The 7,897-nt window shown below is 40.9% G+C and overlaps 1 protein-coding gene, 1 long non-coding RNA gene and 1 pseudogene across 3 annotated transcripts in view; 1 reads left to right on the top strand and 2 right to left on the bottom strand.

The window, feature by feature from the left end:
- The window catches only part of RASSF3 (Ras association domain family member 3), a 68,980-nt gene that overhangs the window by 47,168 nt on the left and 13,915 nt on the right, over positions 1 to 7,897 (bottom strand). The window lies entirely within an intron of this gene.
- The window catches only part of LOC111729585, a 25,635-nt gene that overhangs the window by 3,979 nt on the left and 13,759 nt on the right, over positions 1 to 7,897 (bottom strand). The window lies entirely within an intron of this gene.
- LOC105301126 lies at positions 5,841 to 6,752 on the top strand (annotated as a pseudogene).

Here is a 7,897-nt window from a genome sequence, read left to right as displayed (position 1 = left end):
CTAACGTTTTGACCTGCTTCAAGAAATTCATATTTACTCTGACAATATAATAGTTCAAAATATAATTTCCTTTAATTTCCTTTCTATTACAATCTTGCACTCTCTTGCAGAAATATCTGATTTGATAACTATGGGAAAGAGTAGAAGGGGACATCCTAAATTAAGAGCTTTCCCAATCTCATACACATTCTTTGCGGTGTTTTTAGAAAGTAACTACTCATACTACCTACCTACCCCTGGAGATGATCCCTATGAGAGTCACACAGCATTTCTGAAACTAAGTCTATAAAACTCATTGCTTTTGAGGCAATCTAAACCTTTCGAAACACACACTAGTACCTTTTCTACAGAAAAAAAATAAATAAATCATTGTTTGAGCTTCCATCCTTCTCTAACACCCAAAAGCCAAGCTTCTTCCACCTTTAGGAGGTATTGCCAATAGGTCTGCCTCTTTTCAGTCTCCAGGTGCCCACTGCTCAACAGTTGCACAAATGAATAAATCAAGGGTATTTTTATGGGTCTCCTAAATGTATTCATCTTAATGTCTTCTGGGTTGCTCTATGCTCATTTCCACAGCTGTTACTGTTCACAAGTGGCATCCTATTATGTCGGTCTCCCTATAAAATCCCAGAGAGTTCCTTATACGGAAGGAGGACTCTGGTAATAAACCCAACTGTATTTAGTACTAAGCTCTGTGCATGGTCCCTGCTCAGTAATACTTACTGCAAATATTTGAGCAATCTCGGTGTGCCAATATGGGTGTGACTGACTTACTTTAATTTTTGGAACACACCCAGGTCCTTTAAATTTTCTTTCTGATCTGAGAGGAAAACAAAAATGCAGCAGTATACAATTAGCTTCTAGAACTCCTTCATTTACATCTCTTGAAACGAATTTCCAAAGCCTACTAATTACAGACTGCTCTTTAAATTAAAATAAACCACGCAGAAACCCCCAACATTTTCGGAATTGTGAGCCGCTCCCATTATCATCATCATAATTTCTACCCATGTTATACATGTACTTTTGGGGGGATGACAATGAATGTAATCAGTATGAAAATAAGAACACTATAAACTAAAAGGTCCTAGGCTTTCTCCGAATGTCCGTGGTAAACGAGCAATATATGCAAAACTATGTATTTTTAGGGATTTCAGGGTAAACCTTGATGTAAAAGGAGTTGCTGCCTATTTTCATAATCTGGTCTCCATTGTCACCTTCTAGCAGCTGACTTCAGGCTAGTCCATCCAGGCTTAACTTAACCTTAACTCTTTGATTTCCTCCCCTCCTGTCACCCCCTCAACTCTCAGCCCAAGCTCCATGCACTCAGCGTTAAGTCCTCATCCCAATTTTTGCTAACGCGGCAGAGTCACACTAACTAGGCTGACTGCCACTTCCTCACTCTTTGAAAGTGTGGGTTCTCATACCATACTGCTCAGTTTCTACTTATGGTTCCTCTATTTACCAGCTACTATTTAATCTCTCTGTGCCTCTTCTGTGCAAAGAGAATAACCTTGCCTACTTCACTGAGTTGGTGGGATGAACTGAACCTATAAAGGTAAAATGCATTTCAAGTATGCCACTAACGTGAGCCATCATTGTTATCAGCAGTCACTATGTCTCTTCCACAGGTATCGGCAATGGTCTCTTTACAGTGGAAAGAAAAAACTTTCTGTACTCTGCTCTACTACTCACAAAACTTCACTTCTGACACCAGATATGTGGAGTTTTCCCCTACATCAAGCAATTCTCTGCAGATACCACCAGGGTGTTCTGCAATTTAATTCTGACATTATCTACCTGGGGTTAACGTGGACCCTAGAAGTTAAGGGCTCAGTCCCACAAGTCTTTCTTCCCACTTCGGATGCCCACGGCAAGTCCAGGTTGTCACCTGTGCTTCTGACGGTCCCACAACCCCCAATTCGGGTTCGATAATTTGCTACAATGGCTCACAAAATTCAGGAAAGTGCTTTACTTACTAATGCCCGCTTAATATAAAGGACGTGACTCAGGAATAGCTAAAGAAAGAGATGCACATGGCAAGGTGTATGAGAAGGGACTCAGAGCTTTGTGCCCTCTCCCTGTACACCACCCTCCCAGCACCTCCAGGTATCTACCAACCAGGCAGCTCTCCAAACTCCTTCAGTAAGGATTCTATGGAGGCTTCATTATATAGGCATGACTGATTAAATCACTGGCCAATCCAATCCTTGGTCCCTATCCCCTGCCCAGACTCTCCAGTCATGTGGTTGGTTCCCCCTGGCAACTAGCCTCCCAATCCTTAGGGGTTTTCAAGTCACCTCATTAACATAAACTTAAGTATGGTTGAAAGGGGCTTGTTATGAATAACAAAAGACACTTCACTTTTATAGCCCTTAACAATTAGAAAATTCCACGGGTATTAGGAGTTTTGTTCCAGGTGGAAATATATATTTATTTTAATAAATCACAATATCACAACAGCTCTTTATGACTTTCCACTACAAAGTATGCTCTTGAGGGCAAGGATATTGGCTTATTTCTCTCCGAATCCCTAGAGCCAAGCACTGGGTATGAAGCAGCCACTCAATAAATGTTTGTTGATACCATAAAAGCAGGAATAGTAATCTCTCTCCTACAGCATTAAATGAAAATGGAACTAGTACAATAATTCAACTGAGAGTAGCAGGGGGTTGGGGAGAACACTCACAATCACTCACATCCCTATATAAATTCTAGAACGCCCACCAAACTGCTGGAAATTCCACAGATTTAAAAATTCACTTCTGTTTTAATTAACATTTCCACAGAACAGAAATATTACCTGCTTACACATTGTAGGAAGGAAAGCAAAAAGAAAAAAAGGTAGATTTCATGGGAAATCCCAAAGCGAGTTTCTACAAATCAGTATTTAGCTAAATATAAATTGTAATCAGCCTATTTCCCCAAAGGAGACTTAAACCACTTTGTTTTTTAATTCATCTCTGGACATTGCATCAATATACCTAATTATTAGTTATCCACTGGTACAAAAGCAAGGGAATAAAATGCAATGATACCACATTCAACACAGTATATTTCACCTTCAAGGACTTTTTAAAAATACAACCAGTTATTCCCCACCAGTCTTCTGAAGTCTCTTATCAAAAATAATAAAAGGATTGAAGACACAAATTTTAACCTGAGAAGAAAAAACTAAGATAACAGCATTTCTACTGAAATTTCTCAAATTTATTTCCTAATATCTTGTCGTGTTAATTTTCAGCTATTTGGGGCACATGTCCACATCTTGGTCATCTGGAGGCTTTTTTCTAAGAAAGTTAAAAATATGCTAAAGTAGTCTGAGAAGTTTACTCTTAAAGTCCATAGCCACATCAAGATTTTTCTCGTTCCTTCAAATAAATAAATCTTAACTATTTCCAATTCACGGATGATGATCTCACCCCACGACCACTCTCTTGCACTTCAGACCCCTAATTCTGGTTGTCAGATGAACGCTAGCTACACAAAAGTTCTGTAAATGTGCCTAAAACTGAACTGTCCCACCCCTTCACTATACCTGCTTCTCTTCCTCCGTGTTCTCTACTTCCACAATGACAATGACGTCCTCTCAGGTACCTTCCACCTCCTTCTTCTTCCCTTCCCTCTTCTCCTTCCTTTCCCTCCCCACACTGGTCAACAGGTACCAATCTGCCCACTCAAACTTCTGGAATCATCTCTCCCGCTGCAACTGCCCCATTTAAAGCCCTAATGACCTTTGCCCAGATTACTGTAACAACAGCCTCTCAAACAATATTTCTCCCTCTCTCTCTAAACTCTGCCATCGGTTTCAAAATCATAGATCCGGCCACATTACTTCTCCCTACATGATTCCTCCTTACTCAGACCACACCCACAGCATGACACCATTTGCTCCACCCACAACCCCAGCTGGTTCTTCAGATAGATCAGCACTCAGTCTTCTGCCTCTGAACGTTTCTCTACACACACACACGCACGTCCTCCATTCATGCCCACCTGCCACTAATTCAAACCCCTAGTCACCTACCCACCCACCCTTTTTAGCCTGTGCCTGCTTCCAGATTTAACTGCCACCATCCTTCTCCAAGAAGCAGCCATCGTTTCTAAGCAGTTCTCTTCTACTTGTGGTCCAAATACCATCCCTCCCTCTCATTGGGAAGGCAGCCTTCTCCTTCAACAACTCCCTTCCGCTAACCCTTATCCTCACTCCTGATATCTGTTCTTTCCATCCACTCAAGTCTCTCATCTAAAAATGATGACAAGAGCCCTACAACCTCCCTCCACCTATAGCCTCCTCAATTTATTACACTGTCTTTTCCTTCCCAGCCAAGCTGCATAGAAGAGCAGTGCACACTCACTTTCCCCATTTCCTCCACAGCTATTCGCTCCTCCTCCCACTGCAGTCTGACTTTTACCCCCCAGTTCACTGAAGAGCCTCTCAGGGTCTCCAGAGACTCCCTAAAGACTCAACCCCAGTCCTTCTTGGCTTTTCTGCAGCACTTGTCCTACTGACCAAACCCTTGTTCATTCTTGAGCTGGGCCCCTACCTCGGCTCCCAGGGCACCTACTCTCTCCTAGGTTTCTTCCTACCTCCCTCGCCACTCATCTTGGTTATCTCCAGAGACACAGCCTCCTTTTCAGCCTACCCCTTAAATGCTAGTATCCTCCATGCTTCTTTCTATCTGAAGACCTCGTGGCTTCAACAAATCCCAAAGCTCTCTCCCCAGATCAAGTCTCCTCCTCTGTCTTCTGGAGGACCAGCCTGGGAAATTTTGATATCCGACAGACATCTCAAATAACGCATCCAGATTCATTCATTCAGTATTTATTGATTACACTGTCAATTGAATACACTGTCTGAACTTATCTCCCCACCCAAATCTGATCTTTCTTCTTTATTCCCTTTCTTGGTGAATGACAGCATCATCCCTGCTGTCACCCAAGCCAAAACCAAGCATTCATTCCTGACTCATCTCTCTCATCACCCCCAACACTCACATTCAATGCTACCAAATCCTCCCGATTTACCAATATCTCCAATCTGGCCCATCCCCCACTTCATCCCTACTCACACTGCCTTCATTCCCCACCACAAGAACTAAACAGCCACAGAGAACTGGCTACAAGTAACTCCTGGGGTGGACACAATTGGATAACATGTGTTCTGACAGCCGCGAAGGTTCAATATTTCCAAGAAGGTGCTTAACTTTGTATGACTATTTTTTTTGGTGACAAATTACACATCTGGGGGAATGTATTATAGTTCAGTCCACATTTTCCTTTCTGATCATTAAAATTGTTAAAATCAGTAAGTGCCTAAATGAATGGAATGCTTATATATAAATTCAGATACTTCGAATAATGTTTAATAACTAACATTTAGGATCTGAAAACTCAGTGCTTTACTTGCCACAAAATGCTCACACACATTTTAGTTCACCTAAACCATTTTGACATGATTCTCATTTCACATGGCCAACATTTCAAATTCAAATGAACACAAAATGTAAGAAGTTAAATCAGCCATCTCTTTATATTATCATATCACACATTTTGCAAATCTAAAATGCACCACAGATTTCAGGGATACAAGGATATGTTTATTGAAAAAAACAGGAGTTACAAGTAAAATATAATGTTCTATGATTTCCATGGCTGAAAACAAAACTTCATATAATTATGCATTTAAACACATTCAGTGTAGCTAAAAAAAATAGCAGAAAATCTCAGACTCTTCAGGTTTAAAGGAACCATTCCACCTAGCCCATATCTTTGGAGTTACAGTTACATCATTCTAAATTATCGATAATCCCTCAAATGTCAAAAAGCCCAATTTTAAAGAAATTATCTTTTGCTCTTTCCTCCATCCTGGAGCCTGTGGAGGCCTGCTGGGAACAGGACTTCTAAAATAAGAAATATGTCTAGAAGGCTGTAGTCCAAGGCCTACATTTTTGCTGGCTATAAGTGGGGTCTCTGGAACCAGAGGGAGCACACAGCTCTTCTTAAAATTGAAGGTGTTTATGCTCCAGATAAAACTTAATTCTATCTAGGTAAGGGATGTGCTTATGTGTATAAGGTAAAGAATGGCATAGTGACTCCGTGGTGCCAAACAGAACAAAACCAGGGTGATCTGAGGAAAGGTAACTCGTCATGGAAACAGCAGCATGGTTTGTGCCAAATTCCAAAGCAACTTTCCTGCTAAGGCCACTGGACACGGACTCCGTATAATGCTGTATCCTTCAAGGATTTAAACTTATTAAAAGTAAATAAAAACGTATTGTCCTCTTGTTAAAAAAATAAAAAAGCAAGAAATATCTTTCCCCATAGGTCTTGCTAAAGATGTCCCCTGAAGTATATATGGAATTAGAAACAGATGAAAGTTCTAAATAAATTGCTCAGATTAAAAATAATTCTTCTTAGGAAAGACAATGTCTCAATAATGAATCACGTCAATCATCACACTCATGAATCATTCGACATGCCCTCTATAAAGCAAAGGTTCCTAGCCCTTAAAAGTTTTCATTCTTGTCGGGAAGGCAATACTAAAATATTTCTGTACAATCAGATGATAAGACATAGGAAATGTGCCTTGAACTTGGTATTCTAGGATCTGGGAATGGAGAGGCCAAGTAAGGCACTCTACACAAGAGGGGGTCAGAAGTCTCTGGAAGCCTCTATTAGACAATAGACTCTGGCAGTTTATAACAGGATTTAACTTGCTAAAAGTTTTCTAGGAACATTTACCTGGCAAGGGTAAGTGCGGACCAGCTGGAATAAAGGACACACTGAAAACAAAAAATTAAGGAAATTCCTCACTCCCACATGCCGCACACCAACCCACAAGCATCCACCCTTCCAGGAAGCACAGTGACTAAACTATCCACACTGTCCTAGCATTCTCAAGAAGCAGATGACTCTCACACATCCATCCTGCCCTGAGTTTGAGGAATATGGCACTGCTAACGGGCCCTTTCTTAAATACTTCTTGACACTCTATTAACAACTCTTGCAATATATAAGTTCGGAACAACTAAATGTTCCCTGTGGCTTGCATAAAACCCATCTTATTGACACCATATATGGATGAATTAAATACTCTACCCATGACCTCCCCACCTTGATTTCTTTTCCAAGGCATGCCCTCTTTAGGAAAAGAAATAGTTCTACATATTCTATTCATTTCTCAAACAGCAATGACTAATCAATTCACTTAAGTTCAACCCCACCCAACCAGATATAACCTAAGATAGCTGTTTCCAAACTAATTCATTTGGCATCGCAATGTATTTCATGGACTCCCTTTTAAATTTTATCTCTGTTACTTTTCCCCCAATCAGGAATTCAGCTCTGGAATAAATTTACTGTTTGTCACAGAACTGGACAGGGCCTTTGAGGAAGAAAATGAAGCCCAAAGTGGTTAAGTTAACTCGCTCAAAGCTACCTCCACTAGTTAATAAAGGACCAGGCCTAGGACCCAGGTCTCCACATCCCCAGCCCAATATACTTTCCGTTTCACCTACATGTCTCACTTTCACATGACACATAATTTATCACCATTGTTTACTATTACTCCCCCTGAAACCAAAAGAAATCTGCTTCACTGCCGTTACCCAACTTCTTTTTCTTGATACCTCTGACACAAGTCTGATCGAACGGAAATCAGGTGATCAATTATCAAATATTGACAGTCTCCTCTGTGCCCTACACCAGGCGCCACACTAGCAAGGAAGATCCAGTGGTGAACAAGACAGACATGGCCTGCCCTCATGAAGCTCATAGACAGGATAATTCGGAAGACTTAAAACCAAATTTGCTCAAGTCCCCGGACTCATCCAACAATGAGCTAGATATCATCTTTCTCAAAAGCATCCGAGTACCTCATAAACACCACAATCTA

This window comes from Pteropus vampyrus, unplaced genomic scaffold (assembly GCF_000151845.1).
Source record: "Pteropus vampyrus isolate Shadow unplaced genomic scaffold, Pvam_2.0 Scaffold9, whole genome shotgun sequence".
Lineage (NCBI taxonomy): Eukaryota > Metazoa > Chordata > Mammalia > Chiroptera > Pteropodidae > Pteropus > Pteropus vampyrus.
Note: the sequence above shows the minus strand (reverse complement) of the source record. Positions and strands in the feature narration are given on the sequence as shown.